The following is an 8,815-nucleotide window of genomic DNA, read 5'->3' as shown; positions in this document are numbered from 1 at the left end:
AATAGTCCTCTTTACAACATAGGGACATTCCCTGTTTGGTATTCATTTCCCTCTAGAATCCTTTCGTTGAGGAAGGATCTTCTTTCAACATCCAGCCTTCTTGTGGAATTCTCTGAGATGACACTGTTCATTATAGGCTCGTATCATTTGTTTCTGGTACATTCGACCCTGAAGAATAGCTTTTAACCTTTTTCCTAGGTTCAACTGATTGCATCGCGATTGGATCCATTCTGCTTCATCCAATTCTAGCTTAACTAATACCCGGAGAGAAAGGATTTCAATAGGTACAACTACCTAAACCCCGCAAACCAAAGAGAAAGGTATTGCCCCGGTACAGATATTCGGCAAGCAAGAAAGGTAAATAGTAATTTCTCATACCAATCCTTGTAAGTCTCAGTCATTTTCCTTCAATTTTCGATGTTCAACTCTAGGAAATTCAGTGACGAATTGTGGTGTCCACTTCTGAGTTAATTTGACACCTCAGCGATCGTGCTATTGTTTAAGCTCAATGCATTCTCCAATACCATCTTCTCTGAAATTCTGTATCGGTATACGATGACTTTGGCTCATGAAGTAGCCTCTCAAAATGAAGCAATGCCTATTAGAAGTCTTCGATAATGGTGATGTCCATGCCTCATTGTACTCGAAATTTGAGTCACCCTTTTCGGGTTTTTAACTCAAAACCTCATTTGGTCACAAAGCGCCCTTTGCGGGTTTTCGCTTTGGCCTCTCCTTTTCTTTTTCTTTTCTTTTTCATTCTAATTTTTTCATCTAGGTTTCTCTTTTTTCATTATTCTTTCTTTTTCTAATTTTCATTTTCATTTTGATCTTGATTTTGATTTTTTCTTCTTTCTTCTTTTTGTTTTTTTTATTTTGATTTTTGATTTTTGATTTTCATTTTGACTTTGATTTTGATTTTTTCTTTTTCTTGCCTTTTTTGATCTAAGCCTTTTGGGGCGCAACTACGACAAAAAACTTTGGATCGTCCTCTTTAATCAGGATGGACCCAACAACAACTTGAAGAGGTAGAAATTTGACTTCAAATGGGCAAAGTTATGCTGACTCCACGAGAAAGGCATTGCTCCGGCAAAGAATTACATCGTTCATACTGCAAATTTCTAACATCGTGCTGTTGTGCAGATTTCATTATTGGCGTTTAACCCGGGCATATCCTGGTATGATCCTACAAAGATATCTTCGAAATCTAGAAGTGCCTCAACAAGGTCTTGCTTCGTCTCTGCGGTCAGGTCAATTCTAATCTTCGCCAAGCTCACAATTTCTGATGATTCCTTATGAGGTTCTATCCTCTTGTTCAACCATCCTTAACAAGTCAGGAGATAAACTACAATTTTTGTCATTTTCAAAGCCCTGAGATCCCTCTGAACACATGCCTCGCTTAAAATGAAAATCTGAGTTTGCAACAGTTTCATTCATGTCATTGATATCTGAGGACTCATAATAAGTACCAAAGAATATACAAAAGGAATGTATAAATTTATGAATAATTATTTATACAATATGATTTTGAATGAATGATGTGGAAGAAAATCCAAAAGAATGAAATAATCAGAAATAATTATTCAAAAAGAATGAAAGAATATTGGCTCAAAAAGGAATACAAAGATGTATTTTATTAGAATAATGACTTTCAGACATTAGCCTATTTCACAAAGGAATTTCTATCACTTTTAGGCTAAAAACAACAAAAATGTTCTGAACATTACTCTAAATAAGCTCTAAAAACTACAAGGATTTCTTCTGCAGTTCAATTGCTTAGAACGCTCCAAAATTTATAAGGGCGGGTCATCTAACAAGTTCCCTTTTCAATTGTGTCCTCATATATGCCATTGGTGTGAACATTTGCCAACATTGCTTCATACATCGCATTCATCCCATTATCAATATGGTTGGGTAGATGGCTTTCTGCACTAGATGAGTCATCCAACTTGACAATACCCATGTTGATGAATTTTTCAACTAGCTTCTTGAAGGCAATGCAATTCTCTATTGAATGCCCTGTAATTCCTGTATGGTAGTCGCATTGTGCGTTCGTGTCGTACCATCTGGGGTACGGAGGCTGTAAAGGGGTCAAGTAATGAGGAGCAACAACATGCGCATCGAACAAGCTTTGATACAGCTCCTTATATGACATCGGAATTGGTGTGAACTGGAGCTTCTCAGTACCTGGTTTCACTCCAGATTCCTACTTTAAAGGGCTCTGATGGCTAATGGTTTCCGTCTTTGGCCTGCCCACAGTGATTGGTTTTGAGTGGCCCTTGTTACGTCCGCTTGCATTATCCCTTTTATTCCTCTTCTTCCTTGGGGACTTTATAGTATCTGGGTACTCTACCCTCATCTACTTTATTTCGGCTAGATTAGCAACAAGATTAACTAAATCGTTCCTCAAATTGGATCCTAAGCCTGTCAGGCAATTCACTGGTGTCGATGTACCAGTCTGATAATATTGGGATCCGATAGTAAAAAGTGATCCTTGTGGACGCCCATCTGGCTGGACCTGGACACTTGTCGGAGTACAATCTATGGAATAGACAAGATCCTCATTATCAACCCCAAAGTAAACCACCGGGTCTTTCACTTCTTTTGACTTTCCAGCTAGTAATCGGTTGAACTGGTTTATAATAGTTCTCCGTAATTCTAGCATCTGATCTCTCATCTCCTGTTGAAATTCAGCCAATTGCTCCTGCATCTGAATCTGCATTCGCTCTAATTTTTCCAACCTTCGTTCCATTTCTCTAGTCTTTACTTGGATATCGTAAGGGTGTTTGGTTGGTTGGTTTTCTAGGTTAGCTAAAATAAAATTACTCGTTTAGACTCTTTCAATGGATTTTAATGCATGTAATGCAAATGCATGAAATGAATGCCTAAAGAGACGTTGATTCTGATTCAATTACATTTAGGAAACTTTTCTAGAAAGCAAATTCCCTTACATAAAACGGATACATGTACGGCCTCACCGTCATATTCCAAGAGACAACATCGGTCTTTTTTTCTTCATTCGCATGTTTGAGATAATCTCGCCAATTTTCAATAGATGCCACTGCTAGCTCATTTTCTTGATCTTGGTCGCAATCTATCATCTGCCTATCTTCTTAAGGCTCGTCAGCTTCTTTAAGGGAGTGGAATGTTGAAGGCTCTTAGACAATTGCCTTGAATCCTCAGGCCACAAAGTAGGATCACGAACTCTTCCATCGCCATCTTGTGTTTCTCAAAATATATTCGGAAAGTCGTATTGTTTTCCACTTTATCAAGGAATCCGTATTCCATGACAAGCTTTTTAATTTAGTAATCGAACTTGAATCAATATCTCTTTCCTAAGATGCAAATGCAATGTAATGCAATCATAATCAAAACACAACAAGAAGGGTTAGAACAAAACATAAGCAAGCACAGAAAACAAAAAAAATACCTAATCAGGTAATACTAGGGATTTGGAGTGGCTCTACCTAGGTTAAGTTCCTAAGTCCACTATATGAGGGTTGGTTCTAAAGATAAGGCACTCGAACCAGCAGATTCCTCGATCTTCACCTATTATAGGCTCATACAGACCGAGTTCGGCTCAGGGGAATACATTTACCTATGGCTGCACGGAGATGAAAATCTCGCGAAAACATAGGTACGGATGTATCCCGAAAGCAATCCACTATCCTGCACGGAGGTGAAAACCTCACGAAGGAGTAGCTTCTCACTCCCACTTAAAAGGTGTGACCAACGGTCATGCAATGCAATGTGCAGAAAGATATAAAAATTTAAAATACAAAACATGATGAAAACTATAACTCAAAACAAATGAAATGCAATGAGAGGATCGTATATTTAAATCAAAATTTCAACTTTCGACAAAAAGACAAGAAATAATCAACTTGTGGCTTGACTCTCTTATTTAAAGTCCCCAGCGAAGTCGCCAAGCTGTTGATGCCATTTTTTTGATAAAAAAGGGGTCGACTTGGGTTTTGAAAAATGAAAACAAAAACGGGAGTCGCCACCGATCCTTTTTGATGAGGTGTGATCAGATCACCTCAAAAAGTGGTTGTTTTTAATAAACGATTTAATTTTATTAAAACAACAATTTTGGTCCATGAAATTCAGAAAAACGAGTTCGGGAGTCAGTTATGCACGAGAAAGGATTAGCACCCTTGATACGCCCAAAATTGGTACCTAGTTGATTACTTAATGTCTTAGTGTCGAAAAACTGAAAACTTTAGAGAGATTTAAAATACGATCCTTAAAAAAACTCGGATGACATGGATTGAAATTTGAGAGGATATTTGGCTATTTGGTTAAATGAGAAATCGAAACCCAGCACCTTAGGGTACGTTTCCTTAAATTTCCAAACGCAAAATATTATCTTACTTCGAAATTTTTAAAAAGGGTATTTAGCCATTTGGTTGAATGAGAAAAATCGACACCCAGCACCTTAGGGCATGTTTTCTCGAATTTCCAAACGCAAAACATTGCCTTATTTTAAAATTTTTTAAAAGGATATTAAGCCATTTGGTTGAACGAGAAAAATCGACACCTAGCACCTTAGGGCATGTTTTCTCGAATTTTCAAACGCAAACATTGCCTTATTTGAAAAATTTTTGTTTTTTGAAATTTGGTATTTATGTGCATAATAGAATTATAAACATGATAATGTGAATAAAAAATGAACAAAAAAACGAATAATAAAATAAATCGATCATGCATATACCACGGCAAATAAATAAATAAATAAACTAAAACATAAAAATGGACATATAAATAAATACATAAATGAACATAAAAAATAAAGGAAAATAAATGAAAATTATAAAATATGAACACGTGTATGTACATTTAAGGGAAATATATATATGTATATACATAAATTTATAAAAATATGAAAATAGATATGTATTGTAAAATTATTGAATGTGAAGGTACATGTAAGCATGCGCATGTATATATATACATAAACTATATAAAATATATTAGTACGTATATATATTTGTAAAAATAAAATAAAAAAATAAAAGATTTACATATGTATATATATATTATAAAACATACGCTATGTATATAACAAGATTTAAATATATATATAGATGAAGAAATAATAATAATAATAACTAATAATAACAATAATGATAAAAGATGATAAAATATTAAAAATAATGAATAAAATAATAAAAATGCTAAAAAGGGGTTAAATCGAAGTAAAAGCAAGATATACGGGGCGAAATCGAAATGAAAAAAAAGATAAAAGAGACTAAATTGTGATGCGCTGAAAGAGGGGGGACCAAAACGGTAAATCGACCATAGCCCCAAAACGCAGCGCTGTAATGGACCAAATTGAAACAAAAATGAAATCACAGGGCTAAATTAAAAAATAAAAGAAAATAGTGAAAGGGGCCAAATTGCAACGCGCTGCAAAATAGGAGGGACTGTGAGCGCAAATAGCCCAAAAATTAAAAACACGCGGACCCTCCGGGTCGGGTCGAGTCGACGCGCGGATCCCCTTACCCAAAACGGCGCCGTTTTAATATCCTATATATTCCAAAAATTTTCCAAAAAATGCATTCCCCTTATTTTTCAAAAAAAAAACTTCATTCTCTCTCAAATCCTCTCCCCAGTCCTGCCTGGGCTCCAGCCAGTAGCCACCATCGCGCCGTCGCGCCGGCCACCGTGCGCGTTGGCCGGAAACTAAAAAAGGTAAATTTTTTCCTCTTTTCTTTATTTTACTATCTTTATTTATATATATATGTGTGTGTGTAATCGAAAAGAAAAGAGAATAAAATAAAAAAACCTTCTAGATCGAAAAGAAAAAAAACAACACCTTAAATCTGTGTTTTATTTTCTTTTGATTGAATCTTTTTTTGTTGCAAAAGTTGTTGGAAGCCCCACTTTTACATTTTACAACACATTCGGCTTTATAACCGAAAGAAAGAAAAAAAATGATCCAAGAAAATCTCTCATTGCTACTGCTTTTCTTCTGCTTTGCGTGTTCCTTTTCACTTTGCAGATACTGATGGTGGCATAGCAGTGAGCAGGTGTGCAGCGATGGGACGGTGGCAGGTGGTGGCAGAGTACGGTGCACATAGAGCAGCAAGGGATGCGGCGCCTAGGGTTAGGGGGATTAGTTTTCTGAAAAGTTTTTAGTTTTTAGGTTGGGTTTTAATTTTTCTTTTTGGGCTGTAATTTTATTGTTTTGGGTTAGGTATGTTTTAGGGTATTGGGTTTGGTTTAAGGTTTGGGTAGTTGGGTTCTTGGGCCCCAGGCAAATTTGGGCTTCTACAACGATGATCACATATCAAACACAATTAATAAGATGGTAATAAATTGTTATTTGTTACTCACGAGTTCCCTTATAAAAAGTTCCACTCCATTTACGGAATTAAATTATGTTATATTAACTATTTCTGTAATTTAATAGTGCCAGGGCCAATACCGCGCATTAAGGGGTCGTGTGAATGGTTTAGAGTATCCCCTGGATGAATGACTAATGTCATACTTGGAGTTAACCGGATTTGAGTTAGCGGCATTGATCCCGACATTTGATTTGCGATACGACTTAATCCATTTTGGTTGAGCAGTGGCACCCAGAGACCCACATTTTTCATTTGGCGTGTGAGGAGTGCACTATCACTCTAGAGGATGTTGCACTACAACTAGGGCTCACAATCGATTAGAGTGCGATAACGGGCGTAAGTACGATCTCTAAGCCGGTCGCCCTTTGTTATAATCTACTAGGAGTCTTGTCCAGTGATGTTGAGTCAAAATTACGGGTTTGAGGTTTCCATAGCTGAAGGCCGATTTTGAGAATTTACTGATTAATGCCACTGAGCGGGAGGTGATGTACGCTACTTAAATGTACATTATGCACATTATAGGGGGTATACTCATGCCGGATGCAAACAACAACAAGGTCCATTTGATGTACTTACCCCTGTTAACTTATTTGTATAATCTTCATCCGTTCGTATAGGGGGTGTACTCATGCCTCATATTGTTGCAGTCTTGGGCTCTTTACCAGATGTCATTCTTGGCTCGTACACGCTAATTGCAGCCTTCCGTTGACCTCCAACACTCCCCCAATATATATAATGTTGGTTTAGACATGATGACTTTTGTAGTCTATTGACACATTCATGTTATATCGCTTAATGGTAAATACGCACTCTTCTATGCTTTCGAATTTTTGGCCCACAAACAACTCTTCAGGATCGAAATCTACGGACAGCCGGTGAGCAGGTAATATATCAGGGTACTACAGGAATTCGGCTGCATGCATCGCACCGGGTCTATGAGCGACATGCGTGCCCTAGGATTATTGTGTATCACAATATGTTGAATCTGGTTCCCGACTGAAGACGTGTTAACATTTCCATCATCATTCACGCCTTCATCGTTAATATCATCTGGGACCTCGTCCACATCAGGATCACTATCACTATCGACCTCGTGATCAGAAGGATCACTACTACCGCACCCATCATCACCAATCGCATCAGTCTCAGATGCAGCATTAAGATCGATATCGATCCTGTGTACAGTCGATTGACTATCAACGTACGATATAAGAACCACCATACACGACTCTTGAGCTCCATGTTCTTCACCTAATGGAGTGAGATCTTCAGTTGTCTCTAAATTAGCTAACCCGGTAAATAATTGAACCGGTGCATTTTGGTAACTCTGATTCCCACAATAAAGAGCGATCATTGTCTCCACGTCTTCATTGTTTTGAAGTTTCATCTCGATGAATTTGATGGGATCTATCGAAACTAGAGACCTGTAGAAAAGTTTTGAGATCCTTCTCTCATAACGTCTAACAATTTTTGCACTAATCATTCCTTTCATATCATCAAACGAGATATTTCTACTAAATCTCATTACTATTTGTTGGCGACATTCAAATATACATCCAACTGTTGTCAAAATTACTCCATCGAAATAAATGCATACGAAAAACTGATTATCCATCTTCAATCCTAAATCTGTTAAAAAATAAAAATTCTCAATACAATTTCGAAGAGCTAAATAATATTTTAATAAAAAATAAACTGTAAAAAAAATATCAACATTATATCAATATGCAAAACTTTTCATTCATAAGATCAACATTATATCAATATTAAGTTCTCATTTCGTACATGACCAACCATATTTACTCTTTTTTTCCATATTCTCTAGTCTCTAACTTTTACTTTATCTTCGCATTTAACCTCTTAAACTCATTTCTATGTTTTATTCCATCTCTGATTATGTATCTTCCTCTGGGAAATTTTCTAGATTAAATTATAAATTCTTTTCAAATTCATCTTCTACAATCCAATTTGGAAATTCCTCAGGATCTTCTTCCTCTTCTATCTTTATAACGAGTATTGAATTAATAAGTTCTCTTGGTAATATCCTAAAAACTAATTCATCCATCCATGGCATGTCAAAGACATTTTGCTTTCCAGTCAACTTTCGCGAACCTACACTTTGTATCGCTATTTTTCTTGCTCCATAAGAGATTATAAACTTCACGTAGTATATAACTATATTCCAATAGGTTCGTGGTACCAATGTCTTCCAAAGTTGGTCTAAAATCATTTGATGCTCTCGTTCTATTAATGTCCCTCTAAGGGTCAAATATTGCACTTTATTCTTTCTAATCAGTTTATGACCCTTCCATAACACTTCTTGCATCTTTTGATTTACGGTAATAAGGTGTTGAATGATGTCTTCTTCTGGTTTCATTCTATAATCTTACATTTCTCTCATCATCCTATCAACTTTCTCCCTTTATGTTGAAGTTGTTATCTCATCGGGTAATATCAGATTTATTGTC

Source organism: Gossypium hirsutum, chromosome D07 (genome assembly GCF_007990345.1).
Source record: "Gossypium hirsutum isolate 1008001.06 chromosome D07, Gossypium_hirsutum_v2.1, whole genome shotgun sequence".
In the NCBI taxonomy this organism is placed as follows: Eukaryota; Viridiplantae; Streptophyta; class Magnoliopsida; order Malvales; family Malvaceae; genus Gossypium; species Gossypium hirsutum.
Note: the sequence above shows the minus strand (reverse complement) of the source record.